This window comes from Otolemur garnettii, unplaced genomic scaffold (assembly GCF_000181295.1).
Source record: "Otolemur garnettii isolate 467f Iridium unplaced genomic scaffold, OtoGar3 scaffold00104, whole genome shotgun sequence".
Taxonomy (NCBI): domain Eukaryota; kingdom Metazoa; phylum Chordata; class Mammalia; order Primates; family Galagidae; genus Otolemur; species Otolemur garnettii.
Window position 1 is genome coordinate 4912504 of NW_003852499.1, and position 15940 is coordinate 4928443.

Genomic DNA, 15940 nt, shown 5'->3' on the forward strand with positions numbered 1-15940 from the left:
CCAGGCAGTGGGTAGTGAAGGGAGCCCTGTGAGAAGCAGCTCAGCCTTTTTGTTCCTCCCTGACAGGATCTTTACATCTGCCTCATCTCCCCGTCCTACTCAAGGGGCTGGCTAGGCCGTGGGGAGTATAGGAGAGGCACGCACACAAAGAGTTAGGTCCACCTGTGGGGTTTTGTTAAGACACATCTCCCCCAAGTACTAGGATGTATTTAATAGTGGACTCTGCCCTATAAGTTTAAAAGGGATACAGTCTAAATGTACAACTACTATTGCCTCTGCACACAGTACTGGAGATACAGAGATTCCCCTCTCACGTCAGCCTCATAATTTCTTTCTTGGTGAGAGCCAGTTAAATATTAATGGGTTGAAATTGGCTATGGTGAGAATATTGACACTACAGAAATAGGCAGATGCTGTAAATCAGGGCTTCCCCTTAACTCCCTCCACTCCAGAAAATTGGTTGTTAAATATTGCAGTGTATTTTTTTTCTGATTCCACTTCTGATACCAAATGTGTGTCCTATCATTCACTTCAACTTGGAGGCTATCTAGAGTTAGTGTAGATCCTGTAGGTTGAAGGCTCAGTCCAGACTCCCCATGTCAGATACTAATCACAAGTCCTAAGTGTCTACCCATACACTGGACTGACTAGCTATAAAATTAGGGGTTCCCACAATCCCCTCCTCATAGTCCATATGTTAACAGAAAAAACCCAAACTGTGAAAAATAATTTTAAAGAGGTTTATTTTGATATGAATATGAGTGACCTCAGCCAAGGAAACATATCTCAAGAGGTCCTAAGAACATGTGCCTAAGGCAGCTGGATTACAGTGTGCTTTTATACATTTTAGAGATGAGAATTGCAGGTAAAATCGTAAATCAGTACAGGGAAGTATACATTGGTTTGGCCTGAAAAGGCATGACTTCTGAATGGGGCGCGGGTCTGTGGTTTATAGGTGATTTTAGAGATTCTTTGATTTGTAAGTGGATAAAAAAATAAAGTTTTGTCTAAAGGCTTGGAATCAGTAGAAAGGACTGTTTCAAGATAAGGAATTCTGTTACTGATAAAGCAAACCACAATATATTGGTTCAGTTGCTGTTAAGCAAATTGATGGCCTACAGGAATGACTTAACCTTCACCTTGCATAACCTTATGCCCTGTTTGCAATTAAACTAAACTCTAAAAGAGAGATATATCATAAGGAGTGTTCAACATCCCTTCATTTCATGGGTAAGAACCCAGTTTTAAGGTTTTTCTGGAATCCCCTTAGCCAAGAGGGGGTCTGTTTATTTGACAGGGTGCTTAGGATTTTATTTTTAGTTTGTATGTATTTTGCTAGAATGACTCACAGAACTCAGGAAAGTGCTATACTTACTATTACTGGTTTATTATAAAGGATTCAACTCAGAAACAGCCAAACGAAAGAGATTCACAAGGCAAGGGAATTGGGGGTGGAATTCCTGTCCACTTCAGGCATACCATGCTTCTGCATGTTCACGTATCAGGAAGACCTTTAAGAGTTTATATTGAAACTGCTCTTACAAATTGATGAAAGTGTAAAGACAAGAACTAGCATAAGGGCCCCCAGAATTCTGCAAAGGAGTAAGCTTAGCTGAAATAGTGATAATAATCCGCCCTTGTCCCCTTGTTTGCTTGATAATAATCACTATTTCCTCTGTTTGCTTTTTTACCTGGAGTAGTTTTTGAGATATCTTCCAGGTCCTGCCTTCCAATAATTGACCCACCTAGAGTGTGGCCCACACCCAAAGACTGAGGGTTCCACCCTGAAACCAGCCAATTAGCAGACCCTATTGCCTAATCCTGTGCCCACTAAACTGCCTTTAAATACCCTTTCTCCCTAATTCTCAGGGAGGTGGATATCAGAAGTTCCTTCCATCTCCCCACTTAGTGCTATGCAGAATAAATTCTTTCTCTGCCATAAACTCTGCTGTCTCTGGGCATTGGCTTCCTCATGAGCAGTGGGCAAGTCAGCCTGATTAGGTGGTAACAATATCATTGGCCACTAGTGATTGCCCCCAGCCTCCCCATCCTCTCCGGAGTTCAGAGGGTGAAGCTGATTTCCAACCTCCTAATCACATTGTTTGATTTACTCTCGCAGTCAGCCCCCATCCTGAAGCCATCTAGGATCCCACCCTGACTCATCTCATCAGTGTACTCAGGTGTACTTGAAAAGGATTCATTATGAATAAAAAAAAAAAAAGGCACTCATATTACTTAGCAAATTCCAAGGGTTCTAGGAGCTCTGTGTCAGGAACCAGGGACAAAGATCAAATAGAGAGGCTGAGGCAAGAGGATCTATTGAGCCTGGGAGTCTGAGGTTGCTAGGAGTTATGACACCACTGCACTACATTGCAAAAAAAAAAAAAAATCAAATAGATGTTTTTCATTATACCACTAATATTGGCCACTCTCAGTCCTCATTCTCAAGGGTCAGTTAAGAAGTCAGCACACATGTATTGAGTGCCAGTTGCACACAAAGTACCAGGCTGGGAATCAGCAGGACATTTGTTCATTTAAATGGTCAAATATCAATTTTATTGCCTGCTAAGATTTATTGTGATACGGCAGAGAACCTTCATGGAAGAGATAAGACACACGTCACTAGGGCCTGACCACGTTAGTGTCCTTTATTCCTTTGGCGACTTCCAGCTGCCAGTGTCTATCTGTCCCTCTGCCTGGGGATTTCTCCAGAGCTGTACCGCCCATGGCAAGCTGGAGTGCTGTGAAGTTAACACCTCTTGGGAGCACCGTTACCTGGTGGCTGATAGGAGTTGATATATAAGCACCCCAGCTGTTTGCCTCTTGCGTTGAGTGACTGCGATAACTTTTGTCCATGGAGTTGTAGAGTTCTGCAGAGGTACGAAGCTCTAATAACCCACAGGTGGTTATCTGGGCACTGGCCAGATATGATACCCAGTACTGGTGGCCTACCCTTCTCTGTTTCACTTCTTGCTCCCTGAACAGTGTTTTCTGTCCCTTCCAAGCAAAGCACTTCCATTCGTATCTTTGTCATGAAATCGTCTATGACACCACCTGTTATATATTGAATTGTATTCCAAAAGAAGATTATGTTGAAGTCCTAGCCTCTAGTACCTCAATTTCTTTCAAAATTAAGTCATTGCAGATGTAATCAGTTTAAGATGAGGTCGTTAGGGTGGGTCTTTAATCTTTTCTTTAAGAGAAAAAAGATGTGAAGAGAGACAAACACATGAGAGGAGAGCACCATGTGACAAAAGAAACAGACATTAGAATGATTCAGCTGCAAGCCAGGGCATGCCAAGGATTGATGGCCACCACCAAATACTAGGACAACGCAAGAAAGGATCTACCCAGAGTCTCAGAGCACGGCCTTGCTGACATCTTGATTTCAGTTTTCTGGTCTCCAGATTGGGAAAGAATAAATTTCTATTATTTTAAGAAAGGACCCCCAGTTTGTGGTCCTTTGTTAACAACAGTCCTAGGGAACTAATGCACCTTACATCAGAGGCATTGATTCTTCCTTCACCTGCTGCTTCCCAGGGACCGTTCCCTGACAAGCATCCCACACCCATTTGCTTTAGAGCTGCCTATGAAACCCTTTGCTCAGCAACCCCCTCCTGCCCCACCCCTCTGCAGTTTGACAAGACCCGCCTAGCTCTTTGCCTTCTTTAGGCATTGCCAGCTCAGAGCTAACAACTGAGACTTTGGGGTGCTGCTGCAGATGGAGAATTCCTCCCAGTGAAGCCTGAGTAATTAAAGAACTTTGAATAAATTCTGGAGATGCTTTGGGGGCCTTTGATTTCCTAACTGTGTGCTGAAGGAGGGATTCAAGGGACATAAGGTTGACTTAGTGGCCGCTTTCAAGATTGTAACCAGTGTGGTGTGGAAAGAGGTACCAGCTGTTCTCTATCTCCACTGAGCCTAGAGTAGGGGGGAGATTAGCCTAGAACCCTCAGGAGGGATTTAGATTTATCTATGAATTTTCTCCTTGCAGCAGTTGCTAAGCTGCTGGAATTACTTTGGGTATCTGGGAAATCTTACTGGAAACGTTTGTAAGCTAGATAATTTCCATCTGCATACAAAGGCTTTTATGGAACTGTTCTGGAGGGAGAAAAGTGGTTTGGAAACGCTCACAGAAACAGTGAAAAGTGAAAAGTATTTTATCTTTTCCCCCTGTGATGGCCTTTTCCCTATGCCATTATACCCTTCTCCTTTCCTCCCTGAAGCATGTACTGTCTGTTGGTCTAATGGAAAATCTCTGAAACAAAAAGCTGTCTAGCCCCAAGATTAAGGCGTCCTTGGGTTCCATCCAAATGTGAGGCAGCAGAACTAATGACAGGGCTTCCACTTTATTTTGAAATAAAAGAAGCGCGTCTGTTGTTCTGTTTTCCATTGCCTTTGAAAAAGCCGCAGATGCTCTGCAGAGATTGCAGGCCACGCCAGGGAGACAGGGAAAGAGAGAGGAAGCTGAACCCACCATAGGTCTGTGGTCTTCAGGAGGGGCTCTGCCCTGCTTCTTTATCCATAAGGTTCATTTATTTCCCTGCACAAACAGATCGAAGGTTTTCACAGGGACATTGCTTAATTTTCAGATTATTTTTTGCTTCCCAGAGTTGAATGTTAAAGGTAGAATTAGGCTCCAATAGGCTGGTCTAGATTTGCAAGGCCCTGAAGACAGAGGAAGGTTCAATACATTCTTCATTAAAAGGAAAAAAAAAGAATTTATTGAGCTATTGGCATTTGGTCAACTGCACATAACTAAAGTGTACAATCTAATAAATTTCGGGTATTCCCAGAGTCACCATACCTAGGAAAAATGGGATATTGTAGCTAAATGGACCTCTATTTGCAAAATATTCTGCACGTGTTGGCCACCTCTTTCTACATACACACACAGTTTTCTCTCCACTTATGGTGAAAACATTCCAAGATATCTGTTGTTACATAGGTAATTGCATTTTGAATGCATTCTTTTAAATGATCCAGGTTTCTAATCTTTTCCTTGTGTGATGGCTTTTAAGTGGCTCCACAAGTATATAAATACCTATGAATATAAAATTAAAAATGTAATAGATGAATTTGTTAATTTTCTCTATGTATGGTGATTTTTGGTACACCCTGCGTATATGTGTGTATATATGAGAATGAGTAAATAAATAACCCATGAAGCTGTCATGCAACCATATATCATATTCACGAAATTAAAGCAGTCCCTCAAACATTTCCTCTTTCCCCCTTGTCATATTTTCTTTTCATCCCTTCATAACCTCCCTTATTTTCTTTTTGTCACTATAGATTAACTTTTATTTTTTAGAATTTTATGAAATCAAAGTACTCAGTGTTTTTTTGTCTGGTTTCTAGACAAAAATGCACATGATTGTTTTAAGGTTCATATGTTCTGTTGCTTATTATCAATAGTTCACTCCTTTTAATGCAGGGTGGCTTTCCATAGCATGTATATACTACAATTTGTTTATTCACCTGTTGATGAACATTTATTTGGGTGGTTGTTTTTGACGATTACAAATAAAAGCACTATGCACATTCATGTACAAGTCTTTGTATGTACATGTGGTTTTATTCTCTTGGATAAGTACATAGAATTGGAATTTCTAAATCATATCGTAAAAGTTTGTTTGACTTTATAAGAAATTACCAAATGTTTTCCAAAGGGGTTGTACTGTTTTACATTTTCAGCAGCAATGTGTGAGAGTTTCAGGTGCCTCAACTCCTTGCCAAGACCTGTGATAGTCAATCTTTTTAATGTTTGCCATGCTGCTAAGTGTTCAGTAGTATCTCAAGTGGTTTTCAGTTGCCTTGTCCTTATAACTAACGATACTGAACATCTCTTCCTGTATTTGTTTGATATCCAGACATCTTATTTGGTGAAGTGCCTGTTCAAATGTTTTGCCCATTTAAAAAAAACTGAATTGTTTTCTTATTAATGACTTTTGAGAGTTCTTTAAGTGTTCTGGATCAAAGTCTTATACATTGGACTTGAAATAAGGAGAGGGTTCAAAGGTATCACCAGCATTTTAGGGGAAAATAACTTGAAGAATGCAGTTGCCATGGAGAAAAATGAAAAAACATTTGTTCATGGAGGAGAATATTGGAAAATGTTAAATCGGCAAATCTTTCATTAGGGAAGCTTCAGAATATAGATGATCTTTAAGGCATGATACTGGATGAGATCTTTTAGGAATCAAAGACAGAAGAGGTCCAAGAATCAAGTCCTTGGGCCTGCCCACATTTAAAGACTGGGGAGATGAAGAACTAGGACAGACTGAGACGGAGTGGAAGGTGGGAAGAAAATAACAAACCACATGTGGTATGCAGGAAGCCACGTGGAAAAAAGACAAGTGTTTCAAAGAGAGGAAAGTTCTCAACAGATGTTGCAGATGGGTCAAGCAAAGAAGAACTGAGATGTCACCATTGGTCCAGCCATGTGGATGTCGTTACTTATGAGGAAAAGGGGTGATGGCATGGTGGTGGAGAAGACAGAAATCAAGCTTACTTGATTGTTTAATTGGTATAAGCTTGATTTCTTTCTTCACCTCCACCATGCCACCACCACTTTTCTTCAAAGTCATAAGAATATCAAACAACTATGGGAAGAGATGTTCAGTATCATCAATTATAAGAAAAGTGCAACTGAAACTTGATATGTATCAATTGTTTAATAGATTATTTCTAAAGATTTGCTCACAGACATGCATGTAGAGTATCATTCTTTCTTTCTGCCACCTAATGAAACTATTTTTTCAAAGCTAAACTTAAATCTTACTTTTTCCTTGAAGACTTCTTAGATTATTCCAGGCATTTCTGAAATCCTACCATATTTCCAAGTGGCCATCCAAATTAGCACTGTATGTATTAAAACTTTGTATAGTTTTCGAGGGAGTTTTAAAATTCTTGATAGCCTTCCAGTTCTCAAATGGCACCAAGAAACCCTGGGGTACCACAGTGTACTCACAAGGGCATCATGTGATATTTTTAATTTTTGAGGGCAACAAAGTGATACTCAACATTACACACCAGGAAATCTGCTTCCTCAAGGTAGTTCACAGTTTTGACAAGATTATTATTCTCTTTCAATGATATTACATCTTTGCAAAGCTGGATTTTCTATAGTTGTTGTGATGAAAAACAAATATCATGTGAAAATCAATGTAGAATAGAGAGCAAGGGTGGAGCATCATAAATGATTATAGGATTTGAGAGATTAAATAGTGCCCCAAAGATGCATACATGAATATAATAAAAAGTATATATTTTTAAAAACCTGAATCAGATATGTGTTTTGTAAATACTTTGTCCTAGTCTGTGGCTTAAGTGATGTATTTCAAGGAACAAAAATTTTAAATTTTGGTGAAGTACAATTTATCAGGTCAAAAATATGGATGGTGTTATTATTATTGTATCAGAGAAATCTTTACTTAGCCTAAGGTCACACAGATATTTTCTTTTTGAAGTTTTATATTTTCAAGTTTTACACTTAGATCTATGATACCTTTTGAGCTAACTTTTGTACATGGTACAAGACATGAATTTTGTCTTCTGATTTTGTTCTTCTTTTCAAAGGTGTTTTGGCAATTTTGTTTGGCAACAATATAAAGAAGTAGGTTCTTTATATTTCTGTGTGAATTTTAAATCATCTAGTCAATTTCTACAAGAAAGCCTGCTGGGATTTTGACTGGGATTGAGATGAAGCTGGTAAATTTAGGAAGAAATGACATCTTAATGATATTGAGTCTCTCAATCTATGAACATGACGTATCTCTCCATCTTTTAAAGTCTTCTTTAAATTCTCTCATCAATATTTTATAGCTTTCAGTGTACAAGTATTACATGTCCTTTGTCAGATGTATACCTGAGTGTCTCATATTCTTGATGCTATTGTAAATGATATTTTCATCCTCAATTTCAACTTTTTATTTTTAGAATATGGAAATACAGGTGATGTTCATGTAAAAGTGTCCTGCAACCTTGCCAAGACACTGTATCAGTTCGAGTAGCTTTTTGTGAATTTCATCAGACTTTTTTACGTAGACAATCATGTTTTCTGGAAATAAAGATAGTTTTACTACTTTCTTTCCAACTTGAATTTTTTTTTCTTTTTCTTGCCTCATTAAATCGCCAACAAAGTGTTGAATAGAAGTGGAAGAAGCAGACATTCTTGTTTTTTCCTTGACCCTAGGAAAAAAATATTTGGTCTTTTACCATTAAGTATGATGTTAACTGTTGTTTTTGTTGTTGTTGTTGTTTTATTTTTTTGTAAATACTCTATTTCATGTTGAGCAAGTTCATTCATATTCCTAGTCCTCCTTATAAATGGAGAATTTTTTCAAATGCTTTTTCTGCACCTACTAAGATGAGCATAAGTTCTATCTTTTTAAATTTATAATAATGGTGAATGACATTATTGATATTCAAATGTCAAGCCATTCTTGCATTTCTGGCATAAATCCTGCTTGGTCAAGATGGACCTTTTTATACATGATATTGGGTTCAGTCTGCTAAAATTTCCTAAAGAAGTTTTGCATCTATGTTCATAAGGGATATTGTTCCTCTATTGTTCCTTTCTCATAATGTCTATGTTCAGTTTTGTTATCAGGGTAATGTTAACTTCATGTGATCTATTTGGAAGCATTTCCTATTCTGCAATTTTATGGAATAGTATGTGTAGAATAGGTGTTAATTTTCTTTAAATTTGGGGTAGAATTCATAAGTTTAGCTATGTGAACCTAAAGTTTTCTTGTACAAAGTTGTTTTTTTTTTTAAATTTTCAGTTCAAACTCTTTAATAGAGCTGGGGTTATTTACATTATCTGTTTCTCTTTGAGTGAGCTTTGTTTTTCAAAGAATTTTTTGCATCTCATCTAAATTGTCAATTTGGTTAGCATAAAGTAGTTTATAATATTCTTTTTCTTTATACAGTTTAAAGTTTATTAGTAAAGCATTTTAAAAACTCACTTAAAACTGAAATTTAAAAAAATAACACTTGCTTTGTTTGAAGTAGGGTGATTTTGGCTGCCTACTTATATATTCTTTACTGGACTTAGTAATCTATTATTTTTCTTGGTTTAATAAATTTACTTTATAAAATCACTAACAAAAAAAATAACACTTGACTGTGTTGTATATACCCAACTTAAACATACAGGGAAAGCAGGGGGCCTCTGACAGGGAGGCCTGTGAATCCACCTGGGTGTCTCCCCAAAGCCAGGCTAGAGCTGGGGGAAGATAGAGGTTCTCCAAGAGGGAACTGAGTGGTCCCTGGTGGTTGTGGTCAAGATCTGTTCTCAAGATTGGTCCTATCTTGTCATCCCAGTCTCAAGGTTTACTAAAGTGGGAAAATATGCCCTCTTGTGTAAACCAGCAACTAGGACTGACCCACAAAACAAGCCCCACCCAAGAGGAAAGGGCCCAACTCAGAAATGAGAATATGGAATGGAGTTTGCATTCTTCTTGGTTTAATTTAATAACCATAAACTTGTAGTGTAACCTAAAGTCTGGTAAAGTGATGTCTATAGATTTATTCTTATTTCAAGAATCACATTGGCTATTTGAAATTTTTTCCGGTTACCCACAAAACAGAACTATTTTTTTCAAGATCTTCAAAGTATGACATTGGTATTTTAATGAGAAGTGCATTAAGTCTGTAGATTGGGGTAGTATAAACATTTTAACAATGTCAATTCTTCCAAGCCACAGGCATGACATATTCTTCCACCTGTTAACATCCTCTCCTACTTCTTTTCTCAGTGTTTGATGGTTCTCTCTGTAGAGCTCCTTCACATCCTTTGTTAAATACAATATTGTAAGGTATTTCAATTTTTTTTGATGTTATTGTGAAAAGTATTGTATCTTTGATTTGATTCTCAGCTTGACTATTGTTGGCATATAGGAAAGCTATTGATTTGAGACATTAATTTTATATCCTCAGACATTGCTGTATTTCTTGATCACTTCCTGGAATCTCATGGTTGAATCCTTAGGTTTTTCTAAGTAGAAGATCATATCATCAGCAAAGAACAATAGTTTGTCTTCCTCTGTCCCCATTTGGATGCCCTTGATATCTTTTTCATGTCTGATTGCATTGGCAAGGACTTCCAGCTTTATGTTGATAGGGCTGGTGATAGTGGACATGCTTATCTGGTTCCACTTCTAAGTGGGAATGCTTTCAATTTTTCTCCATTCAATAAGATAATCACAGGGGTTTGTTATAGATGGCTTCTGTCAGCTTAAGGAGTGTCCTATCTATGCCAATTTTCTTCAATGCTCTTATCAAAAAAAGATGCTGAATTTTGTCAAATGCTTTTTCTGCACCTATTGAGAGATCATATAGTCTTTGTTTTTACTTCTGTTTATGTGATGAATTACATTTATCAGTTTTCATTATGTTGAACTAGCCTTGAATCCCTGGGATGAAACCCACTTTGTTGTGCTGAATTGTTTTTTGATGAGTAGCTGAATTCTGTTTGCTAAGATTGTATTGAATATTTTTGTGTTGATATTCATTAATGACATTGGTCATTAGTAATTTTCCTTTTTTGTTGTATCTTCCTAGTTTGGTTATCAGGGTGACATTTGCTTCATAGAAAGAGTTGAGGAGTTCCGTCCTTCTCAATGTTTTACAATAGATTCTGCAATATAGATACAAGCTTTCTTTGAAGATTTGGTAGAATTCAGTATGAAACTGTCTTGTCTGGGACTTTTTGTTGTTGTTTAGTCAGTTTTAGTGCTTGATATTGGTCTGTTTCTTCCTGGTTGAGTCTAGGAAGGTAATGTGATTTCAAGAATTTGTCCATTTTCTCCACATTTTCAAATTTCTGGCTGTAGAGATTTTTACAGTATTTACTAATGATACTTTGTATTTCTGTAGTACTTGTTATTTCCCCTTTTTTGTTTTCAAGGGAGCTTATTGGAGATCTTACTTTTCTGTTTCTGGTTAATCTGGGCAAGGGTTCATCAATTCTGTTTATCTTTTCTCTTCAATTCCATTCATCCTATTTTCCATCCATATTCTGAATTCCATACCTGTCATTTCAACAGTTTGTTTATGGTTGACATTTTCTGTGATCCTTTGGGGGTGTTGATCTGGTTTTTCATGTAGCCAGAGGGGAGTCTTTTTGTTGTTCTTCTTCAGGTGTAATTTCTTTTTCTTTATTTCTTTTCTTTCTATTTTTCTGTTTCCCTCCTTCCTCTTTGCCTTTTCTCACCTTAACTCTAGGCTATTTGGGTTGAGCTGGCCCTAAAGTATAATAGAGAAAAAGAAGAAAAAGAAAGAAAACAATTTTTGACTGTAATTATTGAAACCTGGTTTGTTGCTTTGGAAAAGAAATAGGAAAAAAAAAAGAAAAAAAGGATCAGTAGGTGGTGCTCTAGGATTAGAAATAACAGCAGCTGTTGGATGCAGTGATCTGCTGAGTTTCCCATTCTCTGGGGTTTCTGTTGCCCTGTTAACCTCACATTTGGAGGTAGGGTTTACTGCCCTGCTCTGAAAGGGGAGGATCTGGGGCTGACTTAGGGGCCAGGGACAGCACTGAAGTTCCAGGGGTTGTTGCTGCAGGCCTGTGAGGGAGGTGCCAGACATTCTGGGACAGCCACTGAACTCCAGCTGTGGTAGGAGGTGCCCAAGTTTGCACTGGAGCAGGGACTAAGACTCAGTGACCTGAATAATGCCTGGAGACCTAACAGAGGTGGGGAGGGCGGGACCAGTTTAGAGGCAGCTGGGCAAGCCTGGAGGGCAGAGGCAGGGCCAACACCTATATGAACAATCACAGGGCTACTGTGATCCCCACAGCCCACTTGCACCCCACTGAGGTGGGACCATGGGCCACTGACTCCCCAGTACAAGTTCTCCCCCCACAGTGTCCCCTCCTCCTCTATTCCTACACGCAGATCCACCCATGCTCCATGAGGGAAGTTCATAGCAATAGATCACTGGCCATGGGTTATGCTACCCCAAGACTAGCATAATGCCCACCCCAATTAGATCAGCATGATGTATCCAATAGCATGTTGAGGGTGTGGGATCTCATTCTCCTCTGTGTTCACCATGTGGTGGAGCTGATCTGTCCAGGATTCAGCTCCATCCTCCCCTCCCCTCCCAGCAGAAGCTTGCAGGGAGTGACACTGGGCTCCTAGCAGCCTACACAGCACTGCAATCCCCAAATTGAGTGTCTGCCTGTTTTCCCTTCCTGCTTCTCTCATCTGTTCTTCACCTGTCTTCCCTTCCTGCTTCTTTCCTGGTGTCCCATGCAGTCACTTCAGTTCCCTCACAGCACTGTCTCTAAGCAGAGCGGTCCAAATGGAGGTGCTTGCACACATTTCTCCCCACTTATGTCGGGGGCTGCAAGGGGTTGCTGCTTGACTATCATCTTGGCTTCCTCCATATTCTCTTCTTAGCCTTTTAATGTCTGTAGAATTTGTAATGGTGTCACCTCTTATATTACTAATATTGTAATTTGTATCTTCTCTCTTTGTTGAGTTTCTTAAAGAACCATTTATTGGCTCTGTTGATTTTCTCTATTTCTGTTTCCATTTCAATTGTTTCTTCTCTGATCTTATTTCTTTTTTTCACTTTACTTTGGGTTTAATATGCACTTCTTTATCTAGTTTCTTTCTTTTTTAATTTTTTTTATTAAATCATGGCTGTATACATTAATTATGGGGTACAATGTGCTGCTTTATATACAATTTGAAATATTTTCATGAAACTGGTTAACATAGCCTTTACTGCATTTTCTTAGTTATTGTGTTAAGACATTTATATTCTGCACTTAGTAGATTTAACATGTAGTTTCTTAAGGTAGAGTCTGAAGTCATTGATTTGACACCTTTCTTCTTTCCTAATATAGGAAAGAAGGTAATTAAATATACATGATTATCTAAATGCAATTTTTTTCTTGAGTATTGTTTTAGCAATACCAAACAAGATTTGATATATTATGCTATTACTTTTATTTAGTTCATTTGCCCTTTCATTTTTTCCTTTGATGCATGGATTATTTAGAAGTGTTTTATTTTATTTCCAAATATTTGGAATTTTCCAGATTATTGGTTTCTAATATAACTCCATTGTGGTCAGAACACATGCTTTGCACAAACTGAATTCTTTTAAATTTGCTAAGGCTTATGTTATGACCCAGAATATGGATTAGCTTGGTAAATATTCCATACTGTATACTTTAAAAGAAAAGTATATTCAGTGTTATTCAAATCTTCTCTTTGTTGATTTATGCCTACTTTTATTAATTATTAAGAAAGGGTTATTGAAATCTTTGAATATGATTGTAGGTTTGTCCGTTTCTCCTTGTAGTTCTATCAGTTTTTGCTTTATGTATTTTGAAGCTCTCTTATCAGGTTCATAAATGTGTTTTAGGATTATTGTACCTTATTGATGGATTTACCTCTTTATCATCATAAATGATTTTCTTTATGACTATTAATATTATTTATTCTATAGTCTACTTTGCCTGATATTACTATACAGCATTTTCTTAACTAATGTTAATATGGTATATCTTTTCCAACTTTTTGCTTTTAACCTGTTTGTGTCTACATATTTAAAGTACATTTCTTATAGACATTTCTTATAGTATATTTTTGGGTTTCCTCAACATAGATAGTCTGCCCTTCTCTGCCTGGGTCTTCCCTCCTATGTTATGACCTAAAAACTCTTCAGACAATAAGATGGGACAACATGAAACAAATGTTGTTTGTTTCCTATCTCTCAGAAACAGGACTTTATATATGATGAGGTGAGTTTGCCCACAAGATAAAAAATTTAAGACAATAATCACTATCCAATGTATAACATAGGAGGAATGCCTCCTCCTTAGACTGTGTACCCTAGGGAACTCACTCTTAGGAAGGCGCTCAGGTTGTGCAAGTACAGATTTAGCACCTGAGAGTAAATGTTTCTTTTAATTTTGTACCATAAGGGCCTCACTCAGCTCACCATAGTGTTGGTCCTGCTTAAAGATCACTGTTCTTCATTGCCTATTGGGTAGTTTCTTAAAAACCATTTTTAAGAATATATTTTGTCTGGATTATTGGTTATCTCAACTAGGAGGGTCAGTTTAGTCCCTGTTACTCCATCTTTTCTGGAAACAGAAACCTGGACATTACTTGTTCTGAGATAAAAATCACACATAATGAACTACCTGAGGTTGCTACCTAAGCACGTACTACACTTAATCTTAGCCAGTAGGCCCAGAAATTATCGGAACACCTACAGTATACCATTTTCTAGGCTAGAAACTGGAGTTAAAATCAAATAAGACATGGTACCTGTCTACCAGTTGATCATAGCTGGTTTCCTTAGAACTAACAGATCAGCTCTTTCATACCATGCATCACGTGCAGCCAGGTGGGCAGCAGTAGAGGGAAAGTGGTCAAACGAAGGTAGAAAGCCATCAAAAGTCAGATCTGAAACTGGGAGATCATCTCTACTAGTTCTCAGGCCCAGCATGGCTTAATGACTCACTTAAGCTCACACAGGTAGTAAGTAGTAGTTCATTGCTAGGTAGTCTATTTAGGACTCAATCCAAAACAACTTCCCTCACTGTCAGTCACCATTATTGAAATCCCACCATCAGAGACCCATTCACTAACGGCAGGGGCTGTATCCTATTCATATTTGTGTTTTTCAGTGTTAACTCAGACCCTGCTATGTGATAGAAATGAGTATATGAGTGAATCAAAGATGTGTGTGGGAGGTGACTCACATTATTATCATTTGGAGATGAGTAGACTATTGAGAGCAAGCCCACAACTGGGAATCATGATAGAAAGGCAATGTGCTATAGTGGAAGAGAACTCTGTGCTAGATCTTGATCCAAGTCACATAACCTCTCCAAAACTCAGTTTCCTCATTTGTATGATGGGCATCCTAATTATACTTGCCTTATAGGAGAATATCAGGTTCCAATAGGATGATGTATGCTAGGAGCCTGGCAAGAGAAAGCCCTCAGGGAATGTCAGGTATTATTAGTCTAGTCTCCTGGGAGCAGCAGATGGGAGTGGGGCAGGGCCTGTTAGGTGCAGAGACCTTGCAGACAGTCCTGTTTGGCACCAGGAAGATAGCAGTCTGCTCTGCTCTGCTCCCGTGGTATATTTACAGAGGCTCACATGTTACCACCGTCATTATCCAAAAGTCCTTCCAAAGTCAGCACTGGGTGTAGGTGTGCTGAGCAGTGCCTATAAAAGTCTTGCAGACACAGCCCTGCCCCTCAAGACTTATACCCAAGGCTGCTCCCTCTGGGGAAGACAGAATAAAAATGTTAAACCTGCATGGGATTAGTGATGGTCAGCTCACTCCAGCACACCCCCCACAGCAATGACTAGAAAGAGAATATCCCCAGTGCAGGATGGATCAAAAGAGCCAGAGTAGAAATTGCATGTCCAGCCTCATAGAGCAAGAGGTGCAGCTTGCCCCGTTCTATCAAGGCTCTGTTATGTGGAGTTCATTTCCAATGGCAGCAGGTCTTCCAGCTGTGGCCCAGGCTCTTGACAGATATGGTAGATGGAAAACATTGACTGAGATCAACAGATTTTAGATTGTTTTGGACATGATGTGGCTGAGCCAGAGACCCAGGGCCTCATAATCAGGAAACCTGCCTGGTGGGATAGTGGTTTGCACCTTTTTTGCTCACGTAGAGACAGGGGATATGGTCTAAGCTATCTACATTCTCTAGCTCCTCACAAAATACACTAACATGCATATCTATATTAAAACATTATTTAAAACTTATTTAAAATTTGGACCTATTCTACTTCCATAAAATCTTCAAGTGAAACAATTTAAGGATATTTTTACTTCTTTTTATCACATTAACCCAATTTTATTAATAAAATTTTATGGTTAAAGGATTTCACACTTATAGACTGTCAGAGCTAGAAGGGACCTAAAAGACAAACAAATCTAGCCTTCT

General features: G+C 38.4%; 1 protein-coding gene across 2 annotated transcripts in view; it reads left to right on the plus strand.

Annotated features, from left to right (window-relative positions):
- The window catches only part of CRACR2A (calcium release activated channel regulator 2A), a 121389-nt gene that overhangs the window by 33814 nt on the left and 71635 nt on the right, over positions 1-15940 (plus strand). The gene's annotated exons all lie outside the window — the stretch shown is intronic.